Below are 25,135 nucleotides of genomic sequence, written 5' to 3' on the forward strand. Positions count from 1 at the left end.
GCCTACACGTCTTTTTCTGCCTGAAAACTTTGCATCTGTTGGACAACCTTGCTTAAGTGTGACAGAGCAAGGAAAGCACTCAACGTAATTAAATTTTGCCAAGGTTTTCAAAAGCCAAGAAAAGGGTGGAGAAGCCATTTGCTGTTCCACAGAGAGAGCTTAGGGTTGATGCAGCCCTCCATAGGCACCAGGGAATCCGTGCAGGGGAGCCCTTGTGAACGCTTCTGCTGCAGGGAAAGCCACCTTGGGAGGTTGCAAAGGTTCTTTCCTGGGGGCAGGCTCCTATTTTTTTAGCATATTTATGGAAAATATTTGTAGTGGGACGGTGGCCCAAGGACATGCTGGGCAGAGCCCTGCTGGTTGGAGAATGGAGGTGGTAGAGTGTGGCAGTGGTGACAGGCGCTGTCCCCTCCGTGCAAGCCGAAATGTAGCACGTGCCCAAACACTATGAGTACAGAGCTAAGACCGCTCAGTTGTCCGAGTTCCTATCAGCAACATGGTGGGAGGAAAAACTGTGCCTCTAGCAACAGACGTGAAGTCGTGATGTGCAAATTCCCCACCCTGGGGATTGTTGCGTTAGGGTGTGAAGTGGTCGTTAAACTGTAGAGAACCTGCCGGACTCTCCGCTGCTTGCTGCGTGCAATTTCACGCCCACATTAAGTGAACGAATATTATTAATAGTAATTCTACGGCCCGTGTTCTGGGGAAGAGGATAGATGTAAGGCTACCTCTGCAGGTAGAAATTCTGTAAATGTGTAAGAAATAGGAAGGAGAGGGGGAGAGGAGAACGTGCCTTTTACGAGGCTGTGTTTCACAGATGCAAACAGTAACGTGTTGCTGCATGCTCTTTCCTCGTGCTGCTTTCCCGGCATTAGATGGTGGAGTTGTTCACTGGACCTGCTAAGGAGAGCTGCAGGTTAGAGGTCCTGCCTGACTTAACTCTCAAACATCTCCTTGCAGCAATGGCTTTCAGAGGGCTCGTTTCTTCTTGCTGCGGGGACTGGCCGTGGCTGCTTCCAGGTGGCGTGTGCGACCGCAGAGTTGCAGTGGGAGAGGGCAGTTCTTTGGGCCCTGCAAGCTTGTGGTGGTTTGTGGAGTGGGCTCGGTGTTGGCACCTAGCCTTCCTTATGGCTGATCCAAGGCTCATCTTTGGGCTTACGAGGAAGAAACCTGCTTCAAAGCGTCCTGTAGCCTGTGTGAGGGTGGGATGCGATAGTGCCGGGATGATGCACAAGAGTGAACTTGAAGCATCCCGTGCTGTGGTGGCTGAGTTATGGAAGGGTGTAAAGCCTGTTCTTTAGCAAGCAGAGCCTGCATGTTCCTGATGTTGGCCAAAATAGGAATATTTTGCTGTGGCAGGAAATCCTGCTAAAGCAGCAGGATGGTGTAAATAGCAGTTTTGCTGCTGACGGTTTCTGACGGTGGAAAAGCTGTGCTCTCTTAAAGGAGTCTCATAAAGACTGAGTTACTGCTTTATGGTTCGTTTCCAGTGTTGTCGAAGTGATGTGCTAGCCATATTATTTTATGGAGTAATATGTAACGGTGTTAAATGTTTTGCTTTAGCAAAACTAAGATTTGTAAAATACTGAAGTTTAAGTGAAGGAAAAAATCACAGAGAATCACAGTAGGCAGTTTTAAAATCTCTTTGAAACTGTAATGTTCTAAAAGTTTTCATTATGACAAGGTGCCTCTCTTGAATTCTAGCTTTCAATGCCTTTTGAAGGTGAAGATAATTGTTTTTTCATACAGATCAAACAACCATGCTTGCTTTGGTCTTCAAAGCGAAGGATCCCCTGACCAGTGTTAGTGAGAAATGGTGCTGAGAGAGCCAACAAGGAACAGTTCCTGCAGTGCCATGCTGGACTGCAGAAGAGAAAAGTACAACTGCGAGCAGTAAAACAGAATTTTGCTGCAAAAGGGTTTAATTTAGCAGTTTTGAAAATCCAGATTTTGAGTTTCTCTAAGACTTAGGTGATGGAATTTATTTCTTTTTTTTTTTTTTTGAGTCTAATAATTTTTAGATACAAGACTCTTAAATCTCTGGTTTCATCATGCTATTGTATTCCCCTTAGAAACTAATGGGAAATAAAACTGAGCATTGTGCAGACAGTGTTGCTTTTTGGCACTGTCAGCTGATATTTTTCAAATCAAGCTGCACCATATTTTTTGGCACTGTTCCTTTCCAATTCTTTTCATGTTCTTTTGGGATCCTGGCTTTGTTGAAACTAGTTGGACCCTAACCCTTTACACTTTCAGGTGCAAATCTTCTTTCACTCTGCCTTCTGCAGGGTGCAGCAAGCAAAAATACATTTTTGTGCCATCCAGCACAAGCCCCAGCCCTAGCCTGGCTGTGTGTGCGTGAAGAGGAACGGGATCTGGCGTGCAAAGGAGCGGCGGCTGCCTGGGAGGGTGCTTTGCTCCTCGTGAGCACTGCAGGCACATCCTTGGTCTGCAGTCAGCGTGGGCTTTGTCAGATAAAAGCCCTTGAACTGGGGGAAAAAAAAAAAAGATTTTGTTTGATGCAGCAGCAAATCAAACCTTTCTGGTCCTCTTAATGATGATTAAGATGAGGGTGGTGAGACGTGGGAACAGGCTGCCCGGAGCAGCCGTGGGTGCCCCATCCCTGGCAGTGCCCAAGGCCAGGCTGGACGGGGCTGGGAGCAGCCGGGGCTGGGGGGAGGGGGCCCTGCCCGTGGCAGGGGTTGGAATGAGATGGGGTTTAAGGTCCCTCCCAACCCAAACCATTCTGTGATTCTGTAAGAGCATCTTAGGGCCTGTTCTTCAAGGGTGTGGTGGAAACAGCTGAGCCACAGCTAACCCAGCTCGCTTCAGAGAGGGCTCGGGGGCAGAGAGTAGGAGATCAGTTTTTGGACAAGGGCAAAAGGTGGCTGCGTCTTCAGAGAGGGAACATGGGACACTCGTCACACTCCCTTTTCTGCTTGGTAAGGCCATGCTTGCTGAAAGTGTTTTAATCTGCTTGTTTTCTGCCAGTTCTCTGCTGAAGGAGGCATTTTGGCTGTCCCTTTTCAGCAGCAGAGTAGCTTACATCAGTCTTCAGAATGTGTCCTTTATTAATCAAACCTTCTAACTAAACATCGGAATTGTCTTGCATGATAAATCTAGGGAAATATGATATAATAAAACAGTGGATCAGAAAAGTGCTTTTCAAGTAGCAGCCAGGGGATCATCATCCGAATGAAGGAATGCATCAGAGAGGCCTGAAGTCAGTCGGTATTTTCCCTGATGACCTGGATGATGGAGCAGTGATTCATGATTAAATAGATGTGATGATGGAAAATTTGGGCTGGGTGTGGGGCTCGGGAGTTTGAGGTGGCAAGCTTCTGTTTCAAAATAACTGAAACTGGAAAAATTATTTGAAAATAGGTTGTAGTCTGTGGAAGACAACTGTGAACTTCTACATTGTAACAAGAAATAGCGGGTCACTTGGTTACAAGGTGGGAAACAAACTGATAGGTTGTGCTTCTGCAGAAAAAGATCCAAAAATGACAGTGACTGGGACAATATATTATAGCAAAAAAGTCAGTTATTCCACAAGGTTAGACAGACAGAGGTGACAGGGCGTGCAAAGGGGCCCTATTCCATGCCGTCATAGTGCAAATTCCTTGGCAAAAGCAACAGGAGGGGCTTGAAAGGAATAAAAAGACAGAGCAGGGTCCTACAGTGTGAAGAGAAAGGCGTGGGGTCGTGTAATTTAGGGAAGATAAGGCTGAGAGAAATCAGAGTTTTCACATCGATGAGTCGGTTGTTTGCAAAGACAAAAGCAGTGATCTGTTCTCTGAGCCGCAGCGGCCAGAACAGGCATCGAGGTGACTTTGCTAACAGTAACAGCATTTGGGACAGGCAACCCGCAGAAGCCCTGTGCCAACCACATCCGTGGCATCTGCGGGCATGGCCTGGGGTGGCTGGTCCTGCCTGGGGGCATGGCCACATGGTGGATCCATGGGGTCCCCCTCGATCTTGTGCTTCTGCAACCAAGTGGGGGGCAAGGGGGGCAACCCTTAACTTGTGGTGATGCCGCGTTTTGGCCGGTGCTTCCTTCAACCGCGTGCTTCCAATTCCTTGTCTTTGCTCTGCCTGCTTGTTGACATAAATTATGCCGCAAGTCCTTTCAGGCAGGGGCTGTGTTTACCTGCCTATTTATCTGGCATCGGTGGGGCTCCAGTCTTGACTGGAGCTTCAAGCATAAACAATAACCATTGTCAGAGATTATTCAGAGCCGAGCAATCTGAAGTCATTTGGTTATGAAAGGCTCCCCAGAGTGGGAGTGCTTGCTGTGACCCAGAAATGTTGGCATGAAAATCGATTACATGGTGGGATTTATGTGGCAAACTTGCCCGTTCCTCCTTGTGCAGACAGCACCCAGTGTCATGGAGATGGCACCTATTGTGTGAAATGCATGTGCCGCCTTCCGCAAGGCAGCACAGACTCCAGCCATGGGAAAGGAGAGGGCTGAGGGAGCGCGTTTGTCGGGGAAGAAAGGGGCGATGAAGCCAGAGAGAGCGTCTTTGGAGTCTCTAAAGTGAGATGACACGAGCAATAATTGCTGGGGAGGGAGGCAGATGTAGGGGCCAAAGACGCAGGGTGCGAAGCCGAGTGACTCCCTTCGGAGGTGTTCTGCAAAGGGGTGGCAGTGCCCTTGCCTGAGCGCTTGGTTGAACGAAGGACTGAGGAATACACGGCTGCCTGAAATGGGCCAAGAGCCCTTTTCTTCCATTTCTCTGCTCTGCTCCTGTGTGCCTCCGAACGTTCCTGCCAAATCCTGCTTGCTTTTTGGTTGGCGCAAAGAAACAGGGCATAATGATTCATGTTATCTGCCCTGTTTCAGGCAGCTTTGCTGCTGTTGCTGCTGGAGGTGCAGCATCTCGTGAATGGGGGATTCAGGCTCTGGAAATGGCGGTGATGTTCCTCACCAAAATTGTGGGAATTGCAGAGATCCCTGGCCTTTTTACCTGATGGGTCTCTCTGAGCTGTTAAGGGCAGATGCACTGTGCAAAAAAATTCTTAAAACAAAAATTTGTGCTTCTCTAAAACTAGTTTTGAAATGCAAAATTTGTGCTTAAAAAAAAAAAAAAAAAAAGAAAAAACCCCCCAACCACCAGCCCCCACCCCCCAGCCCCCCACAACGGCTAAAGGCCTTCACGGGGCCTGTGTTAAGCCTTAATTTGAAAGGATAAATCTTCCCCAAAGCCTAAATGCAGGAGAACAGCTCTGAAGATGATCAAAGCGGCTCTTCCAGTGCATTTCAACTAGCACAGCAAGGGAATTTCCTAGCATGTCATTATTAGTATGTGAAAGTGCAATGTGTTAAATAGCTACCAAGTATGCTCAGCTCAGAGCGATGAAACTGTTGTCTTGATTTCTGCTCTGGACAAGTTTCAAAAATACAGAGCTAGCGAAATAAAGCAGCAAGAAGATGTGCGCGTCCAGTATCCACGTCTCCAGCCATGGCAAATACCCAATTCTTGAGACTACAGCAAAGAAACTCCTAACAGAGCTATGAACTTGCATGATAGCTTCATATGCAGTGAGACACCGTTTTTTCCCTAATCCATACGGTGATCGGTTTAAACCATGAAGTGTGAAATGGGATTACCCTTGTCCAGTGTTTGAATTAGGGGGCTGTAAGGAAAGGCTCATTTGCTTTGCCTTGCACGAGGGAAGGAAAACGGGCACAAAGACCGAGAGCCGCTTCTGCATGTCTCTGAGGCGGGGCAGAGATAGCCCTCTTCCACATACTTGCTGAGATTTAAGTGTGATGAAATAGAAGTGTTAAAATCCTCTCAGGAGGGATTTAATACGGATTTTTTGGTATGGACAATAGCTGCTACGGATGACAAATGAATGATGTCTTAGCCTTTCTCCAGAAACTGGAAATCAGTTCTTGGGGAAAAACAAGACACTTGAAAAAGAACATTTAGCTAGCGTCAGGCTTCGTGCAGATCGTAACCACTTCTGCCATCGATGTGGTCACCGTCTTACCTTTGCTTTACCCGAACATCTGTTTGTTGGCACAAAAGTCAGATTACAGCTGCCTGTCAACCTGCATTTGCAGATTATTTTTCCCTCCCCCCAGGTAACCTCATCCACTTTGAGTGGGTCTGCTGGTTATATTAGGATAGAAGATGATGGGAACCTTTGTTTCGGTTTTCAACACTTGACGAGGTACCGTGTCTGCTTTGGCACAGTTGTGACACTGCTGTGTCTGAGCAGGAGCAGTGGTGTGGAAACGCTGCCACTTCTGCCTGCTCTGCAGCAGAATTGGGGATGCCTTATGGCAATGCTTTGAACTGGCAAGTAGGTGCCAGTTTTGCCCCAAAAAGCATTTTACACCATGTCTAAATGAAACAGATACGGGTGCGTCCACAAGAGTACAGAAAATCGTGCTGACTGTGGGCTTCAGTTTGCAGGGCGCTGGCTTGAAGCCCCTTCCCCTACCCTGCCCCCAGAGGTTTCTAGTGCTATTTAATAGAAAACCTGCTGTGCTTTGCTGTCGATCTGACACCGCTGGTGCTTTTCACACCATAAGGCTGGGAAATTTGCTTCGGGGTTGGATAACTTTACTTTTGAGTCTGTGTTGCCATTTCAGCTGTTAGCTTCACAGAGAAGCCACGATATTCACTACACTGCGTATGCCAGGCTAGAATGTGTCAATGACAACAGCTGAAAACTAGTGGCATTTGCCGTCGAAACACCGAGTGAAATTTCCAATTACTTCTTCACTTGCTTTGCTCTTCTAGACTGAATTTCCATGGTTATCTAACTGGCTATGGTAGCCTTCTAGAGTCAGAAGAGTCGCTGCCTTGCTCTGGAAGCAGCTGCGTGTGAAACGTTATGATTTTAACAGCGTGGTTTCATCTTAGTGCACTGGCATCCTGCGACAGCCTTTAGAAAGACGGATCCCATAAATACCAGCACTCACAGCTCTGTTTGCTGTAATCGACTGCTTGCAAGCACTTGACTCTGCTTGTAGTTGCTTGGGCTTGGACATGTTATAATATTGATGAGATATTGATGGTCTATATCAAAGGAAAAAAAAAAAAAAGTCCATTTTGCTAGCCAAGCCTGGAAGCTAGACTTAAAGAAATCTGCACAGTGCACACACACAAAAAAATCTCTGCTTTAGTCTGGTGGGCTGCTAACGTGCAGCTGGTCTGTCTGAGGACAGAATGGTGTTCTCTACCTGCCTATAAAATGCAATTTTAGAAAGAAGAAGAAATACATTAGATTAGTAAAGACTAACAGTCTCTACTTTTATTCGTTCATGGAGACTTTCCCCTGGCCTTGGAAAGCAAACTTATTTTTATCTTTTCAATATTCTCTTCATGTGCAAGCTTTTGTGTAGACTATTGGCAAGCTACCTGCAAAGAGATTCCATTCTGGTTGCACGTCACCCTTTTCTATCACATTATTGATGTATTAATATCTTTTCAAGCATAAGTCTGTGCACTGAGATGTTTCAGGGCTTTTTTTCTTAGTCTGCTGTGTCCTTGAGGAAATTCCGGAGGGATGCTGGGGAGCTGTCATCACGCCGGGTGAGTCTCACCATTGAGCACAGGGATTTTCACTCGTGAGCTGAAGCCTCTGACCTGCCTCCTTGACCCAATTCAGCAGATTTCCTCCTCAAAAAGAAAAGACAGTGGAGGAAACGGGGCGGCTTCAGGCTGGAAGCCAGGAGAAGGTGTTGAGGTCCCTGTGTTTGGCTCACTGGGTTTGGCTGGGGTCCTGCAGTACCTGTAGCAATGCCGCCCTAGTCAGCAGCCACAGCTTTTTTCATTCATGCCCTGTCCTAGGCTTGAACCGCCAGCACGTAACTGCAAAGCGGTGGATCCCATGCCGTTTAGGCAGTATTTAAAAGGTCCATTATTTATTATAAAATAAGCAAGTACAGATAGGAATGACATAGCTTGAGCTATGAATCACGTCTGACTCACGTTAAAGGTTACACGTCCAATTCTACTTTCATCTGTATCAAGTGCTGTTCTGCTATTGGCGCTAATACATGCGAAAACAGGCGTTAGTACAAGAAAGCTTTTAATATGAAGCATTCATCTTATCTTGTTTCAGACTAGGTATTTCAAGTGTGTCATCGCTTGTACTTAACAGTTGTCAAAACAGTTGAATACGGCAGAGGGGTTGTTTCTCATCAGCAAACTTTGCAGCCTGCCTGACTTCAGATAATAAATCCTTTTTGTAGCCTCAAATGTTTACCTATGGAGAAGCTAGCTATTAACTTTTGCCTTCGTGGAAGTTTTAATAATACGCTGCATACAGGAGAGATCTGTGGTTTGGATGGGAGAGAGAGGAGAAATGTAGCAATTTATATTTACATATTAGGCAATATGTCTGGATGATGGGGGATGTGATAGAATTAATTATGTAGAGCTGCAGTGAGTGACAGCTAAAAAATGGAGCATACAAATATGGATGTATCTTTAGGCTGTTGCTAGTGCTGGCCACCACAAATAGTAGTGACTATGAAGCTGGCCCTGCTTGGTTAGTTCATTATTTCAAATTAACTCTAACTTCCTCCAGATGTATGTGGCATTAGTCATTTTTGTATGGTATATATAGTCTGCGTAATATTTTTTTTATATTATTTGCTATTCTTACTCTGGGCTTGGTTTAGTAATCCTGATGATGCTATTTCCATTCCCCCATTACATGACTGAAACATGCTGGAGAGAGCATGAGGGGAAGAAGGAAAATGCGCTTGGGCATTCTCAATTTCATAATCTTGTTAATATTGATCCGTGTTTTAGGAGCCACAAATATTGGGCAATCTCTAAATATTTTCAAGCAATTAATATTCTAGTCTGGTAAACGAACACAAATTAAGCTATGGGTTTAATTTTTTTGTAAAGCTGTGCTTTCTTTTCAGCTTTCTTTTCTGCTTCCGTGCTACTGTATTTGATGGAGTTGCCACTAGCCACAGGGGCCGGAGTTTGTCTCAGAGCTTCATTTTCCACGGGAAATTAAAAGCCTTTGGGTCCGTGATGCAGGGAGCTCTTGGCACTGCACTTGGCTCTGGCGGCCCCTGCCATGAGCGAGGCCGTGCTCCCAGGGGCTTTGGTGGTGTCTTGTCTGTTGCCGTTACACAAACTGCACTGCACTGGGTCTGCGGGAAGGTGTTAGTGCCGGGGGGCTACGGGGCGGCTCTGCCAGAAGGTGCCGGAAGCTTCCCCCGTGCCCGATGTCACCGGTGCCAGCCCAGCCGGCCCCAGCGCTGGCCAGGGCCGAGCCCAGCAGCCGCGGTGGCAGCGCCTCGGGGGCGGCGGGTGCGAGGGGGGAAATAAAATCCCCCTGCCCCGGCCGGAGCGCGGGGGGAGGCCGTGCGAGAGCCCCAGCCCCCGGGCACCAGGCGGGGCAGGGGGAGGCCGGGGGGCTCCAGGCGCGGAGCAGAGCCCCCCCGGCAGCCCTGGGGAGCCCCCGGCCAGGCGGGCTGGGGCAGGGGGCGAGGAGCCCCCCATGGGGGGCAGGGGCGGCAGGGACAGCTGTGAGGGACTGACCCCGGCCCCGCGCCGCTGTGGGGAGGGGGAGAGGCGCCGGGGGTGAGGGTGGGCCTGGGGAGACGGGAGGGTGGGGGGAAGGGGTTTTACTGGTAATAAATTAAACTCCCCAGGTTGAGTCTGTTTGCCCGTGCCGGTAACCACCGAGTGACCTCCCTGCCCCCATCCCGACCCACGAGCTGTTCCGTACCCCTTCCCTCGCCCGCCCAGCTGAGGAGGGCAGTGATGGAGCAGCTGGGTGGGCACCTGGGGTCCAACCCACTGCATAAGCTCAGTGCTAGAAACGTATTTTCTGGCATTGGCAGTTGCCTTTACGGTCCTCGTGCCCACTGCCTGGTGCACAAAGCGGAGGAAGCTCCTGTGCCTCCAGGCAGCTCTCGCCTGGTATCAGCAAGCGCCGTCTTCCCACATAAGTGCTTTACCTTCCTGCTTGAACTCCCTCTGCCCTCCACCATCTCCTAACCATTCATCAGTGATGCTAGATCTTCACTTAGAAGCATGGTTCCCAAAATTAATTTACACCAGCATTGCCACCGGTAACAGCAGCGGCTCTGGGCTCTGTGCGTGAGTAGAGACAGACAGACGTGTGTTCAGCAGAGTTTCAGTAACATGTGAAGTATCCGGCGTGTAGCTTGTCTGGGAAACCCTAATTAAGACCATGCAGATCTGCAGCATTGGTCAGCTGTGGCTGGTTGTAGAGAGGTGAGATGCCATGGACCTGCCTGTAGAGGCTCAGCTGCGAGCTCTCACTCTTGGTGCCAGGACTCCAAATATTTTCTGCTTTTCTTGAAACTTGAAAAAAGAAACAAGTGATAGGTCTTGCACATCCTTTCTTGGCATGCAAATAATGGGTCTAATGACCACCAAAGGAGACTTTAAGGGTAAAACAGTCAACAGAGATGCACAGGCTCAAAACTTTGCAGGAATTTTTACTGTGTGGCTTCTTGGGATGTTTCATTTGTGTGGCTTTTAAAATTTAGGTTTATTTTAAATACAAGCTAAGCAGGATATGTAATTATATGAGTCCCTTAGTAGACATTGAAAATCAAAATGATTTTGCTGTTGGGTCTTGCAAACCTGGGGAGAAAAATACAGCTTTATAATACCAGGCAATATAATGAAACTTTACTCTAGCTGAGACATCTTTGGATATTTGTACAACTTTGTACGATGTTTTGGGAATGTGTGATGTACACGAGCGTGATAAATCTCCTGCTGTGCCTCAGCTGTAGGCAAATGGCTCCGTCTCTGAATGTTCCATGCAAATGCTTTGCTATACTTGAGGGGCAAATTGTATGATCAGGCAATTAATAGTAAAAACTTTGCTCTTCCCCACTGGAGTGCAACAATATTCAGCTGAATGTGTTGCTCATTTGCTCTTTCAAGTTCTTTTTCACTTGTTAAACAGTCAGCACTGGTTGAGTAATCTTTTTTTCATGCAAGAAAAACAGCTCTGATTGCAGAGTCACTGCTTTCCGTAGTCCCATGCTAAATACATCGTGGACTCCTTTCTCCTCCTGGGCCTACGTGTAGAGGAGTCATCAATACGAGATACTTCACAATTACCTCTGCTTGTTCAGAGGCGGCAATTAAGCTTGTGATTCTTCATCTCGTGAAGTGACGCTTTGTCTTAATGGATCATTTTGCAAAGAGATTCTGATGATCCATTGAGCGCACGGGTTCAAGTGCTCCAGTCTCGTGCTGAACACTGCTGCAGCCCCAGGTGGTAAATAAGGCACAGGGATGTACAGACGGCAGCAGTCTTTCCATTAAGGTATATGATGCGGTTGAAGGAAAAAATGTTAGCACTAGGGAAAAAAGTAATCTTCTGTCACTCACCGAGTCACTGGTATCCAGAAATAATTACATCACTGTCTCAGACCTCCAGTATCATCAGGTTTGGTAATATGTGGCTGTCTGTAAGTTGTAGTAGAGCTTACTTAAAATGGAGTATGTCTTTTTGGCAAGCCATTACTTCTGCTTGAAAAGGATTCTGTGTGTTTGCTGACTCATTCGGCATAGGTACGTGGTTGTTTTGCTTTGTTAGATAGTATTTGATGATGGTTTCCTGAGACCATTTGGTTTGTGAGCTTAAACAGCCCTGCGACTGGCATGGGGAGTAAGCGGTCTGGAGGAGGACGTTAAATCTGTCATCATTCTTCATTAACAAAGCAAAATCTAAAGGAAAGAGTGAGGATGGACTCTAGTATAGCTGAGTTCAGTCTGATACTGCAAGGTATGGCCTGCTCACACTGCCTAGCTGGGGCTGCCCTGTGACTCCTCAAAAGCTGAGATCCCCAGCATGTGTGAGCAGAACCTCTGCATGGTGCCTCCCAGCCTCTAGGGGTGGCTGCTTCTGGTCAATTAAAAAATGTATTTGTTAGTTGTGATTAAAGAGACAATCAGAAAAGCAGTCTTTCAGTTTTACATGAACTTAAGTTCTACCTGCATAAAGCCTGCAGCCAACTTAAGGTTTGAACTGATAGGAACGTTCCTTAGGCTATTTCTGCTGACAGATGATTTTTATATAGGAACCGTTCTTAGCTTATACGAGATCAGTTTTCAATCTCATTATTTTAGCCTTATTTAGCTATTTAGCTTATTTAGCTTATTTATTTAGCGTTATTTAAACACTGACACTCCTTATACACTTATTTTCTTAATCTGAATCTTCTCACTCTACCTCCTTTCCTTCTCTGTGCCTCTAGAAGATATTCCTGATCTTTTCAACATGTCTGACCATATTACTTGGGCTACCAGTTGATGTCAGTGAACATGGGGAGCCCCGGCATCTGGGGGAAATAGAAAGGGAGGTGGCAGAATGCCCCCTCTCACCCTGGCTTACGTGGCAGGGATGGCCTGGAGCTGGGAGAAGATATCACAGACACGTGCACATCTGTGTCCGTGCCTGGCTTCTCTACAGCTCCTCGGTCCCTTTGAAGGATGCGGGCACGCAAGAGTTGTCTGCAAGGACAGGAAGGTAGAACAGGTGTGGGAGAGGCTGAGGCAGCTGGTAAATCCCTGTGCATGTTGGATGCTTTGAAGGTCAGTGACTACATTCCTGAAGGTGAACAGCTGGCCAGAAAATCCGGGACTTGGGCTGGATGTCTGCAGGGGTTTTATATCGTCTACCTGAGTACTAAGAGCACTCAGCCCACCTAAATAGTGGGGTATGGCTGGTAAAGCCTTTCCTCAGGCAGCTCAGAGCAGGAGCATTGCTTTGCTGAAGGACTTGGCCATTCTCTACATCCTAGAAGGGATGGGCAGTCAGTAATTGTGGCAGCTGGCTAGGGGTGAGTGCTCTCGAGGCAGCCAGGGTAGGGTTCATGCTGTTGCTGCCCCAGGCAACCTGCGCCATGGATGACCTGCAGAGGTGGCCACCTCATGCTGTTGCTTCCCCCAGTGAATTAAAATTCCCCTTGGACCAGAGCTGCCCCCCTGCCATGGCATGAGGCGGTTGGATGGGGATCTGACAGCTCACGAAGGAAGCAAAAAGGATTATTCTCATGGCACAGCTCCCCAGTACTCTGTTGTCCCTTTTTGTGTCCTTATTGCTGTCACCATTTGCTTCTCTATCTCTGATGTGGAAGATCTAAGATGAAAGAGGGTGCATGAGGAGACTGGTCCTGTAATGTAACCTCCCATGGTAGGTCCCTCAGGTGGTGCAACTACCCCATCCTTCCCCAGGTGATGAAAAGAGCTGTTTAAAATTTGAGTATTGTGATCAAAACTTGCATGTGGAGCATGGTGATCCGTGACGATGTTCCTGCTGGAGGCACAGGCTGAAATGGCACAGTGTGGTTTTCTAAAGTGACTATGGGCATTGTCTTCCCGGTGTCTTCTTAAAAGCCACCGTGTTGTAGGATCTGGGTTTTCAGAGGGGAAGCCTCCAGTGCTGTTTGAAAACCAGGGCTGCCTGAGCTGCTCCGTGTGTGGCGTATGCCAAATCAGAGAGATCCAAACTCACCGTTACTTTAGAAAATATGCACTACTCAAAATGAATTCTTTATCTTTTAATTTCCAGGAATGATTCTGCTGACATCAGCACTGACATAGTGTCAGTTTTTCCATTTTGTTACTGCCGCTGTAGGTACCATAGCAATGGGAGCACTATATACTTCCAACTCTTCCAATGCAAAGAAAACCCCAGCCTTTTTTAAAAGACTTTTTTGCTCTGACTGAATTCTCAGAAAACCCTAGGCTTTGCCTTTATTTGGGTTGGGTATCATAATTTGAAGGTTGGTTAAATGGTGACTTTTGGCAGTCTTTGTCTGGAAATGTAGATAGTTTTTGATTTGCAGTATTCAAGAAACAAAGTATATGTAGCAAGACTTGAAAATATTAGCTTTTCCAGATGTGACACTTGAACACGATATGTTCAAAGAAAAGGCTTTTGGCTTTCTAGCAAGATGTCAAAGACATTCGGGATGAATTAAAATAAATTTTGTTAATTGCCAAAGACTAAATGAGAAAAAGAAACACATTCTGTGCAGTGATATAAAATTTTTCTGACTCCTTTCCATTACACTGACGATAAGGTCTAAATTCCCTACTCAGACTGATGCAGATTTGCATCCTTCCAAAATCAATACCCAACCCATATTTACACTGCTGCTCAGGCAAGTGATCTGAATATTGCTCGGGTACTTTCTGCAACTTTGATAAAAGATTCCTGTTCTCTCAGATGAATCACCTCAGATTAAGCTTTTAAAAGGTTTACATTAGTCTTAAAATGTATGTTTATGGCTTCATCATTTCAAATGGAAGGGAGGTACAGAGCAGTCTGTGGAAAAAAAAAAAGCCATGTTTTAATTGGTAGTGGTTACATCCAGCTAAAATATTTTCTGAAATTTAGCTGTAAGTGGGAACCTACATTTAAGAAAAAGAAAAAAAAAAAGCTGCTTATCTGGAGATAGGTGGATGTATAATATACCATTAATTAGATTTGTTTTAACTGCTTAGTGGCAGGCATGGAGCACTAGAAGTGCTAACCAGCGAGAAGGAAGACTTTAAAATAAAATGGTAATAGTGAAGTTTCATTTTGGACTAAACTCTAAAAGGACAACCTACTAGTTAAAAACAAATAGAAAATGTGCTATTCTTTTACTAAAAAAAGAAATGAAAAAGGAAAGAAACCAGAAGCCAAGACAGGTAAAAATACTCAATGTTTCTCCCTTTACAATCCTTTCAGGGGTTCCTAGAAAATGTAGAAAATGGAATTATTTACTTGAAGTCCCTGAATCGGCCTGTTAGCACTTTACTGAATTTCCCAGACCTGGCAGGATACACTATGAGCTCACGTGCCGCCATAAAAGATAAAATTTGAAATTCACCTAAAGCAGGTGGGATGTCAGCAGGTGCAAGCTGAAGGTACCCCGTCAATGGTAACGTCTGGGGCCAGTCCTTGGTGGCGGAATTCCCGCTTGGTGGATGGCCCCTTCCTGAGCAGCAGCGCAGCTGTTTGGTGGCATTGGGCGATGCCGTTTGTGCTTGAAGGTAATAAAAATCAGAGAGGTTTGCTGCTGGAAATACTCATCTGGAGCTGCATCCTTTTGAAGTGTCACTCTAGCGGACTCCGAATGAGCTAGGCAGTGTTAAAATGTTATTCATTTGCCTTCTAGAAAGTGAATCTAAAATATTTCCATGGTTTGCCTTTCTTTCTAACAGCATGCATGCAGAGTCCATCAAGAGGAGCACACAAAACTAACTCGTTGGTCCTTGGGCTCTTTTGTATTTAGCCTAAAATGGTTTATCAAATTTGATCTGAATTTGGGCTTTTAGTTCCCACAGATCTGTGTATTTCTGCAAATAAATTTTGTCACTACATGACACTAATACTTATTTCTAACACTGAGTAAGAAAAGAACTATCTTTGTGCATCAAATTTCATGAAGCAGGAGTGCAGAGCATGGCCCAGGGTTAAATTATTAAATATAGTGTATAATACAAATGACAGAAATAGCAGGGTGAAGCAATTTATATATGGTATTTATTGTCTATTGAACAAGAAAAAAATACTTCAGTCATGATTAATACAGGAGAGAGAATAAAATCAAGAATGAGAAGGAAAAAAGGACACAAGATTAGATATTTAAATATGAGTTTAAATTAACGTTATAGGGATATTAAATTCTCTAAATGCAAGTGCTATCTCCTAAATTGTGTCTGTGTGTGTCCCCAACAAAATCAAAGGGAAAAATTCAACAATAAAACCTTATCTTGCAAGGCACAAGGTGTAGAGCTCTTCTGACCAAGCCGCCTTTGCATGGGCACTTTAAAGGCAGAAAACACATCACAGCCTACTTTGAGTAAAAAGTAATGTAATTGTGCAGAAGAAATTACAGTGCTGAATAAAGAGAAATGTTTTTATTGGCCACTGAAGCTCAATACACCTTCTTTTCAAAATCACAGGACTTCTGTGATTTTGTGTTTCGACCTCTTCTTGCGGCGCAGAGTCTGGGAATGTGGGAAGTGGAGAACTTCTGTGAGCCTGGTTTGCTGTGAGTGTTCCTGCCTTGGCAGAGGCTCTTCTGCTGCTGTTCGCTGCAGCCAGGATAATGGGGCCTTTGTTAAAACTGGGATCTGAAAGCAAAAAGCTAATAGCACTTGTACTGGTCACTGGCTATCATGGGATCTTAAGCAAAAATACGCTACTTAAAACTGTAAATGAATGCACTGTAAATTAAATGCCACAATTACGATGCAAAACTCTGACGTGAGGAAGAAATACATATTAGCCTTTTCCATTAAGGGCCAGGTAACTATTTGCAGCAAGATGAGCAGAATGCCTGGTATCATGTAGGGTGAACTCTAAGACATGCTGATAGTTTTAATTTTGGTATAATTTCACCTGGGGGCAACATATGTTAATAATGCGGTGGTTCATAATGACTTTCAGAGGGAGGAATGCACATTTGTTGGCATGTGCATCTTGCATTGTGAATAGAAGGCTGGCTTTTTTGAGTGGCTGAGGTGACAGCATCTTCTTAGGATGCGTTGAGTGAAGGATGCTCTGATTTTTTCATTATTCTGACTTTGCTGCTATTGTGTCACTGTTGAATCTGATTAAAAGTTTTTAAAAAAAATAATGGCAAAAGTGTGGAATAGATCATGGTGGGAGAGGAAACCAAGTAACTGACAAATCGGTGGCTGGCATAGTCCTAAGACTTATGACCTATGGCTCCTGAAGGCCCAAAACTCATCTTTGGAAGGAACAATTAAGGTCTTTGAGTGAAGCTGTGCTGGTTTCCCCTGGAAATGTTTCCCATCTTGGTCCTGTTTGGGTGTCTGTTACTTGTGATTGGGTTTCCAGACCACTTTGTCATCATTTGTGTTTTGGGGAAATCTGAGACTAAAAACCAAATACCTCATCTTTTGTTTTTTAGTTGAAATGTTTTTACAGAAACCAAAAGAGCCTGTTTTTTATTTTTAGCGATGGAAGAAGCTGGACTCCTCTGAGGGACAAAATAGGATAGCATGAGAAATGGCATATTTTAGTATTTGTTTGTTTTACACTAGATAAAGATGACAGACACCACTTGTTTTCGCTTAGAAGCTTCTTTCAGTGAGAGCCACCCTTGTTTCGGTATGGACTTCACCCTTAGACAGCGAGTTACAGTCTGAAATTGATTCATTTTAAATATACGGTTTGTATTAAGGCTGCACAGAATTTACATCTTCAGTAGATTTTCCTGTCTAAACAGTTTTTAATCAGAATCTTCAAAGAGTCTTTGACCTGGGCAGTCTATCTCTTTCTTCTCCTCCTTTATATTCAATCCAGTTTTCCTTCCATTTACCTCGCTGCCTCACGCAGATACGAAACCACATACTATTCTTATTTATCTTTGGCTGTAATTTCTGTATCCCTGTGGACTTTTTTTCCCCACCCCCAGCCAGGAAACCAAAAGCAGGGTGTGCTTTTAAAGGCAGGAAATTAGCTTTAAATATCCTGATGGACGAGCTATGAGACCTTGTTTTTTCATTATAAAAACTCAAAACAAAAACAAAAGCAGCATGATTTTCTTGAAGACTCTCCACTCTCGTGGCTTTGTGAAATGTTTATTTTAGAATCCTTTTCCGAGTCTAGAAGTGAAGCTTCTAACAACACAAGCAGGACTTCCTTTTCTCCTCTCATCTCCCTGCCTTCCCGGGGCCTTACAAATAGCATTTTTCCTGTAGAATAAATAACTTCACCAAAATAGATATATAAATCCCCTGTAAAACTTGGTCTGTTTATAGCTGAAATCCAACTGTTATTTTGCAGCTGGTCTGTGTAGTTGAAGCTGAACCTCACAGAAAGCTGTTAGCTTCTCTGAGATCTTTCTTTTGCACATCAGTCCCTTTTGGACGAGAAATCAGCCGCGTTCCTGACTTTTCTTAATGCTCATTTCTACAGGCAGCAGGTATGGGAAGGCTCAATAAAAATAGCTGGGGCTTTGTGAAGGCTTGCAAACCATTTCCCACGTACACGTGGAGGCAGGAGGTGGTGTCAGGGCTGGATGCAGCTCTGACAGCCGTCGAGGGGAGCAGGGGAAGGTGATGACCAACATGACTGCATGACAGGCTGTGCCCATGGTGTCCCCAGAAAGGCGCTGCGAGTCCCGCCAGCCTGCCTCTGCTGCTTCCCTGCCCTTGGCCAGCAAAGGGAGCCATTAAAACTGGGGTGAGCCAGAGGTTGGAAATCGCGTCAGACAAGAGACACGCATGTGGCACCGGTCCGTGGCGTAACGCCGAGGAGGTGCACGTGTCCCCAGGCTGTGTCTCCTGCAGTGAAGGTCATTAGTCATGTGCTCAGGAGTGGAGCCCGTAAGGAGCATCAATAGTTCAGCACCAGAATTCCTCTGCAGCTTCTTGCTGAACTCATTTGAGACAAGTAGCTCAAGCCCATACAACCATACTCGCGTGGTCTCATTTTCCTACGGAGCGTGCAGAAGGGTTCAGCCACATGGAGCTGGTGCCCTGAATGGTCCTCACCTGTGAACGGAGCTGGGGCTGCGGAGTCCAGAGATAACACAAACCAAGGAGAATCTCCACGTAATTGTCATTATTCCTGCTCTCCTAAGATATGTTGCTTTGCTTTTTGTGTTTTTGAGGCAGAGGAAGAGACACAGAGACAGGATTTAATGAAGTGATGTGTGCAGGACTTTTTGTGGGTGAGTTCAGGCCAAAGCTGGCATCTTCATTTCACCTTTCATTTCATAATAAACTGTAATTTCCAAGCTACAGGTCATGGTCATAAAAGGTTCATGATCCTGGAGGTGATGTTATGTGCCTAGAAGCACAGATAAGAAATGTATTTACAAAGCAAAAATTTTGGGAAGCAGCCCTCTCTTTTTGTCAGAGCTACACTCGGGTCCTGACCACAAGAAAGCGAAGTGTGGAGACAACTGGAAAATCATGTTGCTGTTCCAGTTCAGGTGGTGGCGTCGGAATATGCAAGACCTAACAAGATTAGAGCAGTTTTGCCCTTTAATTTGAACAGATGCAAGTTGGAATCACTAGTAGCTTTGCATCATAACTCTGGTTCAACCCTGAGTCATGGGATTATTTTGTTCTGCTATATTCAGTGTTGATGAACTCTTTGCTCTTTTTTTTTTTTTTTTTTTTTTTTATGAGGGTGGGTTAAACAAATGCTAATTCCTCAATGAAATACTTCTCCCTTGTTGAAACTTGAATGGGATATTTTCCAGAGTGCAAGATCAGAAACCACCCTTCACACAATAGCTGTGCCAGAAATGGCTTACCAGGAAAGCAGATCGCCGAGGGGTGGGTAACATTGATGAAACGGGCAAGGGGGAGATTTTTCAAGGAGCATTTATGTTTCAACATTCCTTGTCTTGTGACTTGAATTTTTTTTGCACCAAATCAAGTTGGATGTCACGCATTTCTTTGATCCAAGTTGTTAAAATTCCCAGCTCTTGCTCAAGCAGACTGTCATTCCTGCTTTTCATTAATGTTGTGTGACTATTTCATGTCACAGAAGAAGTAGCTATTTGGATCATAGCTTTCCTAGTTGCAAACAGCAGATGGGATCGTATCTACCTGACTGCTAGAGCAAGTCCAGGACCGGGAAGTGATTCTGTGGATTTTTACAGGAACCCACGTGTTCCGATGCCTACGGGGCAAAATGGGCAGGAGTGCAGAAGCACAGCACCTACCTCACCCCAGCTGAGGAGGAGGCCCAGGGCATCTGCAAAAAATGAGTCATCTGTGCAGTTCCAGACTGCAGCTGCTACAGCATCACAGGAAAGCACTAAATGGGAGCTTAAAAACAAGGGGAAGGGACAAGCTCAGCGCAGAAGGATACTACAAGCTAGCTGAAGGATGCAGAGAGGCTGTCAAGAGAGACCTGTAAGATTTTCTTGTAGCTCCAACGCTTTAATGAAGAGAAGCATTCATCCCAGGATGGCAAACAAGATATAGCTACATGTATAGTCAAGCTGGGCTTGACTATGGTTGCTCCTGTAAATGGAGTATGAATTGTTTTTTTCAAGGCAGTGTATTTAACCCAGAGTTGAAATGTCTGAAGAAAAAAGACCATTCTTGCCTAGCACTGGTTTTTCCTTTTACATTCTACCTATGTTTAAATCCGTTTTGCATTCTCCCCGAGCAATGCGATCCTCCCCAAAGTAGACTATGTAGCTGTAGAAGCAAGACTGCACTGCTCTTGGAAAAATCCGCATGCCTTTGTGCTTAGATTTCCATGCTTTTGCGTCTGAGCTGAGCCCCTGACAATTGAAAATACTTTAAAGAAGGAAAACTTAAACCCTAATGAATGTGAAAGGCATTTGCACAAAAACACAAGCCTTCTCCCCTCTGTCTTAACTGAAATACCTTAAAAGGCTTGTGTAGGCTATACAAATAAATATACTTATTCCCTCTGCGCTCTTGTGTGCCAGTTTCTAAGGTTTTTGTTTCTATTTTTGTCTCATTATTTGCCCTAATAAAGATCCGTAAGTACAATTTCTGTCTGTGTCTAAGCTTAGCAGCTACGTGGTCACATCTCCTCCGTATCACTTTTCCTGTGAACTTTCAGTTCCTTCTGCTTTACTTGGAATAAAATCAAGCACTCTGTTAATAGCCAGGAGCCTGCAGCCGGAGGGCTGTACCACCGCTCATCTGGGCCTGTGGATGCAATACGTGAAACGCTATCGGTCTACTGGAACGGCAATGAGTATCTTTAAAGTCATTTTCCTATAATAGAAACTTGGTTTGGAGGCAGAAGTGCTGGTCTCCTTCGCGACTTCTCGAGACCCGTTTTCGCCATGTAAAGTCAATTGGCTGTAAGCTGTGGACCCAGCTTGGCTTCAAAGCGCGCCTGGCTCTTCATTCACAAACTAAATGCTCTAGAGAGCTGCCAAATTGGGGAGATTATTCTGTCTCATTTTCTGGCAAGCTGCGACTGCGTGTATCACTTCATTTATATGCTAATTGAGGCCAAGCCTCCAAACAGACTCCATACAATATCAGTGTGACTTGGCAGCGGCTGTATGGTTATTCTGCCTTCCAGCAGCCTCGGTGTGTGCGCTGTGAGCCCCACGGGGTTTAGTATGTCTCCATCAATGAAGCCCTACGTCCTGACCCCAGCTCTCAGAGAGTGATGATGAAATGGGAGGAGCATGGGTCACTCGCACCGAGGATTACCGCAGCGCTGCGAAGGTGAGCTCAAGCCATTTCTTGACTGGGATGCTCCACATTGAGGTGATGCTGGTATTCCTTAGGCCAGCTGGCCTAACGAGAGGTTGCAGAGGGCACAGCTAATTATGGGGACGACGTGTTGACGAGCCAGCTAGGTAAAACAGTCGGTTTTGTTGCCTCCTCTCCTCTGCCAGCTTGTGCGTGACTGGTGGCAAAAGCTCGCTCTCCTCTAGACTGCCCATTTTTAAAGCCTGGTAAGGATCCATGCTTTGTCAGCCGTCCCTTCCGGAGCACTGTATTGTTATAGAATAAGCAGGTACAAATATATGCATTCGAGGCTACTTTAAAATATATACATTGAAGGCTCCATTTGATTGTTGAGGATGTTATGAATTTTAAAAGCTGAGGATGACCTATTCAGTACATGGATGCATGCCTCACGCTGAGTTTTGTGGAATGTTTCACTGAAGGCTACGGGACTTAGGCTGGGAAATGCACATGCTTGTGATACAAATTCTTCAGAGGGAAGTATTAATACCTCATGCTTTAAAGCAAAGATGTGACATTGGCTCACAAGTGTGTTTTACCATTAACCCCAGGGATTACAGGTCCACGCTATGTTCTAAAGTTTCTATGTGATACCGTTTCCCTACTTTTTAAACTTTCTTTTAGAAACCTATCAAGGTGTGGGTTTAAAACCTTGTTAAGGGAGAACTGAGCACTTGAAAGTTAGGAAATGCCTAGCTGGCAGTCACCTGTGTGACTCCTTTGCGGGTCTGCACTGCAGCGCAAGCCGTTCCAGACAGCAGCAGCTCGGGCATGGGAACGCTGAGCTGTGACATGCCTGACTTAAAAACCCAGGGCAATTCCTAGTCCTGGTCCAAGTGCCTAAAAAGGAGCTTCACAGCCCACTGGAGAGAGCAAAAGGCCAAGGAAAGGCTGTTGTCAGGGGCAAAAATGTGACAAGACTTCCTGTGCTCTCCCAGGCTGAGTGCATGCTCGCAGCTTCGAAATAAGGGATTATTTGAAATTGGGATTTGTGGCTTGGTCTTAGGCACCTGCGTTGTCTCTTTATGCACGGGGGATTTGCTGTTCTCTTGTGAGTTGTGGCAGGGCCCGCCTCTCATCTGGGATGTGAGGGGTATCAGTCCAGCATGAGCTTCCTCCCCGGCCCGAGGCAGCTCAAATTTCCACCTTGTGTGCAGGCTAATTGGCTTTTCCAATGAACAAATTGGCACAGAGACACTCTCCACCTCACCTGTGGATGTGGAGTCATGAGCTGGCCAGGGAAGGAAGGAAGACTCATCAAGGCACACAGAAAAAAAGCAAGAGGTAGCACGATTGTTTTGCCTAATGATGAGGCAATTTCCTGGGATGGAGCAGTTATGGGATCTGGTACTTCCCAGAAGTCCTTAAGCGTTTTTTGCAATCTGTTCATCACTTATCAGATAAAACTTCATGGGATTTCCAAAGCCTGCCCGTGCATTTGGTTGTCTTTGTTCCTGTGAACAGCTTGTGTCTGTTCTCAGCAGCATGTTGCCTCCAGGTTATGACCTGTTGGTTGACAAAAATAGGTGCCAGGTGAAGTTCCTGCCAGGGCATGACAGCCAGGCTGAAGGATACCACCGCGCTTGTGCAGGGACCGGCTCATTGATTTCCATGACACTGTGCTCCTTTGTGTGCTCCCTGCAGCAGGTCTTGGCAAGCGCGTTCACGCCAGTCTCTGTATTTTAAGTGGAAAAGCTCCAAAAGCTGATAAATTTCCTGTGGCAAATGGGTCAGAGAAAGGACATCCCTGTTCTAGGCCAGGATGGTGTCGTTAGGTAATCGGGGATCGTTCCTCAGCCTGGGAACTGACCCGCTGTAGACACGAGCATTCGGAAGCTGTGCTGAGGGAGGGCAGGATCCGGGCGGGGGATCAGCCATGCTAGAAGGGCCCGTGGCCCAGGGAGGAGAGCTTGCCGCTGGGCACAGAGCACCATCCTGCCCTCTGCAAAGCTCTGCAAGGGGCAGCAATCCTCATTCCATCACCCGTCGGCCTCTGCCCAGGAAGCAAAGGCAGGAAAAAAATCCTGAACCAGCTGGGGAGTGCCAAGTTGGCACAGGTCAGTTCCTAGGAGACTCATCTCTGAAGCTCCATCCAAAAGTCTGGAAATACTGTATGAACAGTGGAAGCCTAAAGGTTTCTGCTGGAAACTCCATTGCTACCAGTGCTGCAGTTCTGTTACTGCTGGACTATGATGCTCACTCCTCAGCAGCGCTGGGGGTTTGAAACGTGTTTATTCCATGCTGGAGTGAAAAGAGGACTGTTTGAAATGTTATTTTATATATACATATATATATTTTTTTTTTCTTCTTGTTAACTCAGTTGTGTTCATGTCTGCTTTTGGATGCTAATGGGATGTTTTAATTTGTGAACATTTGTTTTGTGGTATCAGGCACTGACCTGGCACTGGATGCAGCCTGCTTGGAAGTGGTAGCTCTGCCTCACGTGGAGCAGAGGTTTTTAATTTAACTCCAGACCTTGTCAGATGAACACAGCAGGAACTTGAATATGAGTGTCCCGTTATCAAGAGCTCTCCAGAGTATGAAAACAGCTTTTACTCATTGCCAAAAAAGCCAGCTTTCCTCTCCCCCCCGCCCAGGATATTCTGACTATGCTGCGTCTTACCATGTTGAGGCTAACTGACAATACAGGTTAATTTTGAAATGTGTAGAGTTCTGTTTCACAAAGTTCTGAATCTATAGTAAGGGAAAATCCAGCCCTTGCAGCAAAGAGAACAGCCCGTTGGCAGATTTAATTGGAAAAGTGAATTAGCTGGGGAGAGGAGCGATTTAAAGGGCAGGAGGAAGCGTGGAAAAGGCTGTTTTCCTTAGCACTCAGATTCTACATTTGTCAAGGAATAGAGAGCTGCTGCATTTAAATACAGGGCTGCTTTACTGCAGGAAGATAGAAGAAGGTGGTCTGCAGTTCCAGAAGTTTTACAGGAAGATATTTGTGTGTCTGAGAAAACTTGTCAGTGGTCAGCATCCTGTTGGGGAGTCCTGAGGGACATAAATGCAATGGTTTGCCTGGGTACTAAAAACGCACATCTTGTGATGCTGGCAGTTGCATGAAGTCTTGCTGAAGGTAGTGGGTGTAACAACCACCCTTCGTTTCAGTCAACTGCAAAGGGCAATTAAGCTTTGCGGAATGGATAGCTGAAACAATAGGAGCCACCACCCAAAAAACGAGGGTACATACAAAGCTGTTTAAGAATGTGTAGTGTAGGTGGAGGGTTTGATAAACAGGCTGAGTTAACGTGCAGGTGGCTGAATATTGTTCATGTGGAAGAGAAACCAGAAAGACATCAGGGCAGCATGCAGAGAAGGCATCAAGAAAGTCCCAGCAAAATAAATACTTGCTGACTGACTGAATAAAAGCTGAGTTTTCAGAAGTCAGGCACCTGCAGCTCCAAGCAAGCAAGGTGTTGCCTGCTCTAAAGTTCTCACTGGTAATGTGAGAACATGCGTTTAAGGAGTTGCCCTGAAATCAGAATGGTTTGTATCAGAAAAGTGCAGCAGCAGGTTCCAACATCTGTCCACCTGCCAGAGAGAAGTGATGCAGAAGTACCGACCAGCTCAGGATGTGGTAACACTCTGATGGATCTCATCGCAGTGGCAAAGAAGCAGATATCTATGCTTCTAGCTGTAGTTAAGCAAGTGAACTTTTTTATAGGGAATGCAATGTCAGATTTAAGTGTGGAAAATATAAATGAATATTAATTAGAAGGGAAAGGCCAGGTCAGAATAAAACACAAACTGGCCTAAGTAGGATCTACTGGAGCTTTCCACGCAGGAATATTTACTTGCTACAGAGTCAAATTTTCCTAAGTGAGACTTGCACTTGGTTTTGGAGGTTTGCTTTTTCTCTATATTGTATGATCAACTTGATCACAGTTAACCTTTACTGATCTTTCTGATTACTGCAG

The 25,135-nt window shown here is 45.6% G+C and overlaps 1 protein-coding gene across 1 annotated transcript in view; it reads left to right on the top strand.

Moving 5' to 3' along the window:
• The window catches only part of PHLDB2 (pleckstrin homology like domain family B member 2), a 126,419-nt gene that overhangs the window by 17,971 nt on the left and 83,313 nt on the right, over positions 1 to 25,135 (top strand). The window lies entirely within an intron of this gene.

Source organism: Falco peregrinus, chromosome 4 (assembly GCF_023634155.1).
Source record: "Falco peregrinus isolate bFalPer1 chromosome 4, bFalPer1.pri, whole genome shotgun sequence".
Lineage (NCBI taxonomy): Eukaryota > Metazoa > Chordata > Aves > Falconiformes > Falconidae > Falco > Falco peregrinus.